The 10655-nt window shown below is 42.1% G+C and overlaps 1 long non-coding RNA gene across 1 annotated transcript; it reads right to left on the bottom strand.

Annotated features, from left to right (window-relative positions):
• Positions 1–3703: 3703 nt before the first annotated feature.
• Positions 3704–5774, bottom strand: LOC103352809 (uncharacterized). Its single transcript, XR_519976.1, has 3 exons — positions 5638–5774; positions 4207–4440; positions 3704–3963 (listed from the first exon to the last, which is right to left on the bottom strand). It is a non-coding gene; the product is annotated as an uncharacterized LOC103352809 (long non-coding RNA).
• Positions 5775–10655: the final 4881 nt, after the last annotated feature.

Consider the following 10655-nt stretch of genomic DNA (forward strand, 5'->3'; position numbering starts at 1 on the left):
TGCTTTTGGCTGTTTTTTCCTTTCTTAGAAAAGCAAACTCTATGCTTTAATAGTATGAGGCTTTTGGTAAAGCCATCTTAAACAAATGTGTCCATGCAAATAAGGTATTTCCAAAGAAGTTTAGGAGGAGAGATGGTATCGGTATCGACAGATACTCAAAGTTGAAGTATTGGTATCGGAAATCAAAAAGAGGTATCAGTCCATTCCTAATATGTATCTATAGTTTATGCTATAAAATTTTCGTGGAAATCAGAAATGTTCAAGCAGAAATTATTCTAAAATTGTATTATTTGGAGTTTCTCCGTGTGTGATGACCTTCGGCCTGTTTCCGACCACCACCTGCATGTTAGCGTTTAGGTTCAGTTTGCTGAATCCGACTGGCTTCACACTCCTCGTTCTGTGTTTGACTTAAAGGAGAATCCTGGTTTATTTCAAACTGGTGTGTTTCCCATGAATGTGGCTCCAACAAAACGCCCGTTAACCTCTGGTCAGACTCGAGAGCAGGCGTTTGAAGTTATTCATTCTGCAGGTAGCTGATGCTACATTGTCTGGCTACCTGCTATTCACAGGTGGGTTTTTTTGTGTGTGTGTGACTCTTAATTCCAGAATCTCTGCAACCATTAATGAGAAATACACCAGTTTGAGGTAAGTCATAATTCTCCTTGAAGCTCCTGTAAAGAAACACTTCTGCTCCGTTGGCATTGTCGAGTCGTCCTTCTGTGTCGAGTCCAACACCTGCAGCACTCCAGCGTTCTGCTCGTCTTCGCCGACATAATCATCTGTTACCTTTCTCAGCCGTGGCTGATTTATGACTCGTATCTCTTCCTCTGAGAAAAATTCCACCTGAGAAACCCGCCGGCCCGAGCTGAAGCAAGTCGCCTTGTAATCTGGGTGAGTTTGATTCTTGTCCAGAAAAGACGTATGAACGAGGTACGGTCTGTGCTGAACGATGAATTCGAGGGAAGGATTCAGATTTTGGGTGCACTTCTCCAGGACTGTGAGATCTCGGTACTGATTCAACGGGTACCCTTTGCCGCCCGCCCACGCTGCCTCGGATCACACGTCATTCATGTACTCGTGTAGAAGTCTCAACACCTTCGACCCTCCGCTGTCACTCATGTGTCTCGACTCGTTCTCAGTTACATCTTGGAATCTTCTGACGGTGTGACGTAGTGGGAAATTAGTCCACTCTCAATGTGCCATAAGTTCAGGAGGTTGGGGCGGTGGAGGTGGATGCTGACGGAGCTTCCCGTCCCACATCTGACCGTTGTCCACACGGTTCTGCTCCAATGCATGACTCTGTTATTACACGAGAGAAAGGACGGTGTTTCTTTTCTCCCGTCCAAGGACACACTATTGTTGCGCGTACAAAAGCTACTGGGATAACATTTTCCATTTTCACCGCGTCGAGTGTTTGCAGCAGCACGTACAGATGCTGCCGGAAAGAAAGCAAAAAGCTGGAAGAAACTCGGGCGACGTTAAAACCCCGCCGGGTGTGAAGCTGTGACAGAAACCGACAGCAGAGGAAGCGTAACGTGTTCGTCGCCTCTCGTTCAATCTGCATATTTAGTGAAGAAAATCCATTTCAGCTTTTAATTACTTTGTTACGATGTTTGTCATGTGCAGAGTGTCGGCTCCTAACAGCTTTTTTTTTTGAAAATGTTCCCGATGTGACGAGTTTTATTAACACCGTCAGGATAATCAGCAGAAAGGAAACTGGAAATGAAAAGGACGGATGAAGTGCCGCCACACTTTTTGATGTCGGACTCGAGATGCTGACCCAGGAGGCCGGGCTCTCATGTCCTGTGTTGGACTCAAGTTTCATTTTGTTTGGTTAGAATCTTGCACCAGAACTACACAGTTGGATTTAGGAAACAATAAATTTCACAATATAGGTTCAAATTAGGGCTGCAAGGTGGAGCAGTGGTTAGCACTGTTGCCTCGCAGCAGGAAGGTCGCCGGTTCGCGTCCCGTTGAGGACACCCAGGATCTTTCCATGTTCTCCCTGTGCAGCGTGGGTTCTCTCCGGGTTCTCCAGCTTCCTCCCACACAGTCCAGAAACATGTTGAGGTTAATTGGTGATTCTAAATTGTCCGTAGGTGTGAATGTGAGTGTGCTTGGTTGTCTGTCTCTAAGTGTAGCCCTGTGATAGACTGGTTACCTGTCCAGGTGAACCTGCCTTCACCCTGAGTCAGCTGGGATAGACTCCAGCCCCCCACGACCCTAGTGAGGATTAAGGTGTAGAGACGATGGATGGATGAAAGTTCAAATTAGAGGTCGACTGATGTTTTTTAGAGCCAATGTGGATAAAAAATGATTTGAAGTCAAAAAGCGACATAATTGATATTCAGAACTGATGTACATTTACGATCCAGTTCAAATAATTGCATCAAAATCCAACATAACACTTTGTTGAAATGTTTATTAAATTAAACTTCTGAATTTCAAAACCCTCCAGCAGGTCTTAATGGCAGGTCGTCCTTAAAAACTTCCCAAAATGACCTTATTTAGAGTCAGAAACAGTAAAAACATAATAAATAATTGTTGAATTTTCAACTCTCTGATGCTTCTTGAACTACTCATGTGCAAAAATGAAGGAAATCTAAGCTTGGAATGGTGATATTTTATCAAAACTGCTTTGTTTTGAAAATCTCTTGCCAAATGCCAAGAATAAGTTGTTAATTCTCACCAGATTTTGTAAAATACCCCAAAAAATGCATCATCAGAGTAACTGTGAAGCCATTAGTGACTCAGATGAGATAAAAAAAATAAATAAATAAATCATGTGACAAAAAACAGAAACTCTTTGGCTGAACTGAGCTGAAACAAATGGATGAAAACATGAAATGAAAAAAAAAAAACAGGTTGTGGAATATTCTTGTTTTGCTTTCTATGTTTTTTATTCCTAATACCTGTCTACACGAGTAAATAATCAAAGAACTTTAAATTAATTCTTGTCTTTTTTCTGATTTCTGACACTTTACCTACATTGTGCTGCACAAAATACATTTTTTCTCTGCTTCTAGTCACGGTTGTGCTGCTTCTGTAGAGGTGCAGGACTTTATTTTGTAGAGAAAAATGAGCTCACAGGAAGTAAACGTGTGACCGGAGCAGAAGAAAACCAAAAAAAGAAGTGCTTGGAGTTCAAAAGGTAAAAAAGATAACTTTTCACCGCTGATCCTTCGGTGTGACTGTAGGTGGAGATGTCAGAGCCACAGAAATGAATATATTTTAACAGGAAGTGGTTAGAAAACTATAATAAACACCACTAGTCGCTGAGGATCACAACACATTTAAAGTTTCTCCTCCATTTTTCAGGACTTGTAACATTTTTCGTTGAGTGTAGTTTTATAAGAAGGTGATTTTTACTGGACGATTCTCGCTCATTAAATTTAGGAAGTCCTGATTTATCACGTACCACGGCATCATTTTCGTATCATTATGAGACACGTCTGTTGTCGTCACGTGGAATCACACAAAAACTTCTCCCATGTCGCTTCAGACGAGGGCGCATTTTAATTAGAGGCGTCTTTTAAGTAGCGGCGGTAGGTTGAATACACTTTTGTCCTCGTCACACAGTTGTCAGCGGAAGCTTTATTTTTCATTACTGCAGATGTGTCACTTCTTGTTTTCTTCCTCCCTCCTAATGGCTCATCTTACTTTTTGGTTAAAGATTTTTTTTTTTATTCCTCCACACACACAGTCGGTTTCGCTTATTTCTTTTAATAACATGTCAGATAAAAATATACAACATCTACATCCGCTAGACACTGAGGACTATTCCCATTCTAGTTTGGTTTATATACACAATTACTCAAAAATACTTCTGTTGATTTAGGATTAAAGAAAACAGATGAAATTTCCCCGCTTTAGATTGGAAGAAACGCCACGCAGCAGGAGTCCCGTCAGCATGTTGGAGGATATTAACACAGGAGAGTCGGTGCTGCCGTCCACGCCTCGGTTCTGCAATAAAAAAAGGACAAAATAATAATGAAAATTCAACAAAAATCACATTTTTTCTCACAGTAAAATGAAGTTTATGTTTATGTGGAGCTCTCGGTATGAACAATATAATTTAGCTGGAGTTTTAATTGCAGTGCATCTATACAGAGACAGAAAAACACAAATTAAACGCGTTTAAATGTCAGGGTTTGCTTGGAATTTGTTTTCCCCTTTTGACAGCCATCACAGTGAGCAGTTACTTACATACAAACCAGCGGATGCACATGCCGCACATAGCGACGACGCTGGAGATCTGCAGCGCCCGGCCGCACTCGGGGCTCATCAGGCAGTCCCGGGTCTTCAGGCAGCACTTGGGGCAGCTGCTGCCGGAGCTCCTGCTCTCCGTGTCCTCGTGCTTCCTGGGCTGAGTTTGCCTCGTGTCGTGATGCTTCTCGTCCCACTCCTCGCTCTCGCCTCGACCCATGACGCCGGCTTGCTCTGACGAAAAAGAAAAGTTTCAAGACTTGAGGATAGACGGCTTTCTCCACACTCCACGTGTGTGCTTCGTTACAGCTGGATTTCCACGGGGAATAAAAACGGGGCCACGTTGTGTGCCGACTCCCCGGCTTCACAATACAGGCTCTGTTTACAGCATCCAGTGGCTGTGATGTTGTTTTAGTTTGTTAAGACTCGCCATCTCTTGCTATGTCGTCCATCTTTGCTCATTGCCTTTGCTGGGGTGTGATTTATTTATTTATTTAATCATCTGCAGCTGGCTTTGTTTTTAGGAATGTTTGCACCTACCCAGGTTACATTCCAGCCTCCAACTCTTACGGCACCGAGTTCCTTGTGTAAAATCAGCACATGCAGCTGATGTGAAATCAGTTTGACTAAACCGGCCTCTTTCGTGAAGAGCTGATCCTCAAAACTTTATTGTTTTCCATCCATCCATCCATCCATCCATCCATCCATTATCTCTACACCTTATAATAATAATAAACTTTATTTATGGAGCACTTTTCAAAACAAACGTTACAAAGAGCTTTTCTATAAAATAAAATTAAAATCCCAGCTGACTCAGGCTGAAGGCAGGTTCACCTGGACAGGTACGCAGTCTATCACAGGGCTACACTTAGAGACACAGGTTTTGGAAAATCGCCAGATTGAGCGAGAACGTCACCAAGTTGGCAACACTGTGCCGCCTGGTGTCGCACATCGATGGCTGTGACGCATATTTTGAGCAACAAAAAACTTCAACATGTTTTATTGTAATGTGATAAGATTCCCATAATCTTCAAATTTAGGATTACATTTTAAAAACTAACAAACTAAAATAAAATACATTTAAATTAAATGCTCATTATTTATTTTCCAAAAGCTCAAGAAGCCGCAGCAGCAGCCCCTGATTTAGAACCACCAATTAACCTCAACATGTTTTTGAACCCGGAGAGAACCCACGCTGCACGGGGAGAACATGGAGACTCCACAGAAAGATCCCGGGTGTCCTCACTGGGACGCGAACCTTCTCGCTGCGAGGCAACGGTGCTAACCACAGATCCACCTTGCAGAACACATTTCAATCATAAGTAATGAAATTCCATCACCCTCCTCGGCCATGAAAGCGACTTGGAAAGGAAGTGAGAGAAGGCCATTAGGAGGAGAGGGAAGAAAAAAAAGAGAGAGTAATGGTCTTACCCTTTGCTTTCAGAGTCGCCTCTCTGTCAGGTTGAATCTCCTGTCTTTGTAAAGTAGGCTTTTCTTAGAGGAGTGCAGTGAACAGACACCTCCAGCAGTACAGACGCTGCTCACACTGGTGAACAACAATGTGTTGGTGTCGCCTCACATGAGCAGGGCGGGTGTGTCTGCAGGTTGAACAGGTTTGACTGAGTGGACTGCCCCGGAGTGAATGATTTTACCAACAACAAACACGCATTTAAAGACTTGCAGAGTCTTAAAGGTGCAATCAATACAGCAAGTGTAAGGAAGAGGTCTGTCCCACCAGTGAACTGTTGAATCTAATGACTGACTCTGCAACACAAGTGACCAGACAGCGACTCGGCCTGTTTTTCAGATTTTCTGATGCTTTTGCAGTTTTGCTTAGTCGTGTTTATACAAACAGCAGTAAAACAGTTAATCCCAGTGAACAGCAGCTAAAAGGATTTAAATTTGCCATCCTCATTGTAGGAGTCTACTTCTACTGGGATGTCGAGTTCCTGCAACACTTCCAACACTCCCTGGAAGTCCTGTCATGTAATCATGCCAAACACTATCTGCAGTGGCTCCTCCAAACTGTGTCTTCAACTTGAATTTCATTTTGGGGAAAGAGCCAAATCTATCGAGTCACTTGGGTGGAGCACACCGGTGAAGGGAGGGGAGGGGCCACCGAGGCCATGGCCCCGGCTGGAATCTGATTGGTCCTCCTCTCAGCCCCTCAGGCAAAATACTGTCTTGTCATTGGGTAATTAGTTTTCCCCCCAGAGGAGCGCTGGCTGGTCGTTGAAGCACAGCTTTATGGGGGCGGGGTGAACAGAGTGTTGTGGTAATGTTTGTGACGGGAGCAGCTGGAGAATAAAAACAAGCGCACCTCTTCTCTGGCTTCCACTTGTGGACACTCAGAGACGGTGGTAAATTAAACACAAACAAGTTACTGATATGTTTTGTCTTAACTCGTAGATTTACCCATTACCTTTTAACATTTTGCTGACAAAGAGTTCATGTCATTCGGTAGAGAAGCTGATGAAACTACAGGTTCTGGTCATAAAATTAGAACATCATGAAAAAGTTCATTTATTTCAGTAATTTCATTCAAAAAGTGAAACTTGTATATTGTATTCATTCATTGCACACAAACTGATGTATTTCAAATGCTTATTTCTCTTAATTTTGATGATTATACCTGAACACTAATAAAAATCCCAAATTTAGTATCTCAGAAAATTAGAATATTGCTTCGGGCCAATACAAAAAAAGGATTTCTAGAAATGTTGGCCAACTGAAAAGTATGAACATGAAAAGTATGAGCATGTACAGCACTCAATATTTAACTAAACCAAATGGCCAAAAGACCCCAAAAGTCCTGAACAGGGTTAAGAAGAAGCCATGTGAGGGTCAGACCAGTGAACCCAGACAGGGTCAGGGGGACGGTTCTGAGGACAGACATCCAAACAGGACCAGTCCAGCAGCTGGAGCCCATCATCAGCACCAGGTGACACGCAGAGCAGAGCAGGACAGACGTTCCTCAGAGCAAATTAAGAACAACATTGTTAAGACTAGAAAAGCCCTCTGAGAGCACAGACCTCCTCCACCGAGCTCATGTCCACCATGCTGACGTTAAAGTCCTGCATTCATTTTATCTACACGATTAATTCATGGAGAAGCAGAACATAGCTTTAGCATTTGAGTTAACATTGATATCATTAATAACAAGCTGATGGAGCGATGAACGTCGTTCTGGACTCTCAAATATTTTGTACACTTGCGTTATTTCTGCAGTTCCTCAATTGGTTGGTATAACTACAGCCAGGTTACTGCTAACATAAACAGACAGGGAGTAGCTTACGCTAGGTTAGCACAACTTTAGCAACGTAAATGAAGCGCATGACCGACGCAACGAGGCACACGTCAGTCATCCTGACACATGGCAAAGAGGGTTTAAGTGAACCAGGAGAAATGCTGAGTCATCGTTAATGTCACAACGTGGTTCTGAACTTATGTGTCAGTAGCTCCGCTCAGCCCACTCCTGTAGTCCTGCCTGGCTGTAGCTTCCTCCTGGACTACTGAGAAGACAGCGGTGAGGACTGAAGGACTGAATGGAGTCAGAGCTCCATCTAGTGGACAAACGATGCAACGACAGCATTCTGTGCCACTGTGACACTTAACAGCGTTTAATGTTTTATGAGAAAATAACCAGATGTTAGGCCAGAACATCACCAGAATTTAATCATCTGTTCATTGTGCCATTATCAACATTTCCTGAAAATTTCATGAAAATCCGTTCGTAACTTTTCGAGTTATCTTGCTGATAAACAAACCAACCAACCAACCAACAAACAGATAAACGCCAGCTAAAACATAAGGAAACAAAGATCATGTTCCTGGTGTGCTCCTGACCCAGTGTGACATATCCAGGCTTTCTTTGCGTAGCCCCAGCCAGAGATCACAGGTAGCAAGAAGGTAGTTAAACTTTCTTTATCATCTCAGACTTCCTGCTTCAGACTCTGTTCAAAAAGGAGGCGTTTAACGCGTCTCGTGACTCTTCTTCTGCACTGAATGAATCAATGTGCAGCTGCTTCAGTCAACATGTTGTTTCAATGGAGAACAATGATGAATATAAACATTCATGACAGTAAAAAGCGCCGCTACTGTAAATAGTGAAGGCGGGAATGCTGGTAGAAAACTGTTCATATATAATATTTTACTGATGCAGCCGCAGATTTCCAGCTGACAGCTGCACGTTAAAGTTAAACTTTAAGCTTCACATATTTAAACCTGATCTTGTATTGAAGGTCATTTAGGTCTGACAGTGTCCCAGAATGCAGGATATCACTTTAATTTTTGGCCAAATCAAAGCAAAATTATTAGTTATTGATTGAATATTCTCTGTAATAGATACCAGCAGAATAATCCATGTTCTGATCTGTTCTATCAGCTGCAGTAGCAGCAGAGTAAACAAAGCAAGTCAGAGCCAAACATAAAAACATATTTATGTGATTTCTGCATCACCAACTAAATACATGTCTGGTTTCCATGGCAACGCGATACATACAGTGTGTGATACTGCAATTGTACGGCTTTATTCAGTGATATAAGCAACGCACAGCTCAGCATGTTTACAGAAAAAACACACTCCCTCAGCTGAGAATCTGTATCGCTCATAAATAATAGTCAGGAAACGATCTGGTTAAAGAGAGACGCTCTGTCAGACGATTTAAATCTGAAGCTCTGAACATAACCTGATCCCGACCAGGTCAGCTCCACAGCATCAGTTGCCATGGAGATGTAGCTCCACAGCATCAGTTACCATGGAGATGTAGCCAGGTAAAACAAGAGCCACCTTCATGACACTAGAAAGTCTGACTTTAAGCTCAACATACCTTGATAACCCACGACTCCGGCTTCATAGTACAGCCCTCTGGTGTGCTCCTCACCCAATGTGTCTTGTCCAGTTTTATAAAACAAGCTTTTGCGGTTAAAAGTGTTATTTTCTCTCTTGGTGGTAGCCAAAGACCCACCTTTCCAGTGGTGATCTTCTGTATCCCGAGCTGGTGACTGATAGAGTATTTGATGTTTGCTGCCTGTTTCAGTTTGAGGTCCACGGAAAAAATCACGAGTGAGTGTCTACCAGTGGTCACAACAACATGTAACACAGGTTCCCGCTGACTCATATCAGTTACTGCCTGCACATGTTGTGGAAAGTTCTACAACCTTTTAAACACACCTCCAATTTGTCTCAACATCTAAAACCTCTCTTAGCTTTCTTTTCAACCATTTAAATTTCTGTTAGAATATCAGCGTGTCACGTAACACGAATTTGTGTAAACATTTTGACATTTTTTTTAAGTTGTAAGTTAAAGTTGAGATTGATTGATTGATTGATTGATTGATGGATTGATGGATTGATTGATTGAAGGAATTTCTCCAACATCATCTTGCACTGGAATGTGATGTAGAAGAAGATGGAATTTTAACATTTAATGTTTCATATAAATATGAATGAAATTCTGGTTAAATATGGTGTAAATGTAAACCTTCAGTCGACATCTTCAGTCACTTTTTTATTTTAATTTTTTTTAAAAAGTCCTTTATTTCCAAGTAAAACAAGATTCCCACAAAATGATGATGGTCATGATGCTGCCACCACCATGCTTCACAATGGTGTGTTTGTGACGATGTGCAGTGCCTGCCAAACACAGCATCTAGGCTGATGGTCTCTATATCTCTAGTTTATGCTATGAGATTCTGAGGGAAATCAGAAATGGTCAAGCAGAAATTATTCTAAAATTTTATTATTTGTGCATGAATGTGTGTGACTGAGAAAACATTGTAAAGTGCTTTGAGCAATACTAAGGTAGAAAAGTGCTGTGTAAGTGCAGTCCATTTGCCATTTACCATATTTCTGTTGATTAACTTGTGGATTTAAGATTAAGGAAACTTAAAACAGATCAAATTGATTATTTTCCCGCTTTAGATTAGAAGAAACACCACGCAGCATGAGTCCCGTCAGGATGTTGGAGGATATTAGCAGCGGAGAGTCGGTGCTGCCGTCCAAGCCTTGGTTCTGCAATTTTAAAAAAGGGACAAAATGATAATGAAAATTCAACAAAATCACATTTTTTCTTGTAGTAAAACAAAGTTTATGTTTATGTGGAGTTCTCAGTATGAACAATTTTATTTTCACTTTGCTGGCATTTTATTTGCAGTGCATATATACAGAGACAGAAAAACACAAATTAATTGCATTCACCCTTTAAATGTCAGGGTTTGCAAAAGATTCAGCGAAATGTATTTTCCCCTTTTGACAGGCATCAGAGCGAGCAGTTACCACATTCAAGCATTTGCAGTGAGCAAGACAGCTGCTTGCTTTGGTTTGGACTTACAGCCTTCGCATATCATGCCTATGATCCCGAGGCACGTGCACAGCAGCAACAAGCACTCCTCGCTCCTCAGGCAGGCCCTGGTCAACGAACAGCACTTGGAGCAGCACTTGGAGCAGC

This window comes from Stegastes partitus, unplaced genomic scaffold (genome assembly GCF_000690725.1).
Source record: "Stegastes partitus isolate 25-593 unplaced genomic scaffold, Stegastes_partitus-1.0.2 Scaffold52, whole genome shotgun sequence".
NCBI lineage: Eukaryota > Metazoa > Chordata > Actinopteri > Pomacentridae > Stegastes > Stegastes partitus.